The sequence below is a fragment of the Haematobia irritans genome, chromosome 4 (assembly GCF_050003625.1).
Source record: "Haematobia irritans isolate KBUSLIRL chromosome 4, ASM5000362v1, whole genome shotgun sequence".
NCBI classification, from domain to species: Eukaryota; Metazoa; Arthropoda; class Insecta; order Diptera; family Muscidae; genus Haematobia; species Haematobia irritans.
The window spans coordinates 158,392,212-158,393,096 of record NC_134400.1 but is presented as its reverse complement, the minus strand read 5'-3'; the positions used below and the strand labels follow the sequence as shown (position 1 = coordinate 158,393,096).

General features: G+C 27.7%; 1 long non-coding RNA gene across 1 annotated transcript; it reads right to left on the bottom strand.

Annotated features, from left to right (window-relative positions):
- Positions 1-301: 301 nt before the first annotated feature.
- Positions 302-885, bottom strand: LOC142233654 (uncharacterized). Its single transcript, XR_012721459.1, has 3 exons — positions 798-885; positions 546-666; positions 302-449 (listed from the first exon to the last, which is right to left on the bottom strand). It is a non-coding gene; the product is annotated as an uncharacterized LOC142233654 (long non-coding RNA).

Below are 885 nucleotides of genomic sequence, written 5' to 3'. Positions count from 1 at the left end.
ATCTGCGATTATTCTCTTTCATCCATGCGATGATGCAATTCTTCAAAAGTACGATTCTCGTTCGTCATCGCTACAAACGCCTTCGTCATAGCGATGAACTCTTTCCCTAAATTTGACGCAATCCATTCATCAATATGATGTAATAGATTCATCAATTTGATGTAATCGATTCATCAATACGATGTAAACATCAAATTGATAAATTGATTATTAGAAGTATTTTCTACGACACTTTTAATAAAGAACCATATTGTTTTTTATTTTAATTAAATTTAAATTTTATTTATTTGAAATATGTACAACTAACGAAGTAAAAACGTATACAAAATTGTTCATACACATCTACCAAAGCTGTTGATTTTGATAAATTGACCATCTAGACACACAAACATTCTGTTACCTTAATTAGTGTTTAGATCACCAAGGATGAAAAGTTTTATGGGTTCATCCTGTGAAGTAAAAAAATTATAAAGAAGAATTTAAAAATTGAAATTTTAAATTATTGTAAAATATATTCGATCTTTTTAGAACAAAATTTAACTCACCCTTTTTGTGCCCAACTGTTCCTTCTCGTTTTGAATTGTTTGCTCATCCAATTCATCTTTATTCTTTAATTTCTTTATCCGTATTCAGTTTTCACAGAACGAAAAATGTTGCGGCATTTATCTGTAAATTTAAAAATACTTCCATAAACATATAAATGTTGAAAAAAAATTGACCAAAAAATAAAAAAATCGTCATTTTGGTTAAAGTTTTTTTTTTTTTTTTTCGATATATAACACTTCATGTTTACTCACATTTTTGTTTTTATTTTCACTTTCACATCTTTAAGCATTAGCTCTTTATTTTCGGCATGCGCGACTACCTTTACACTTTGGACTAAAC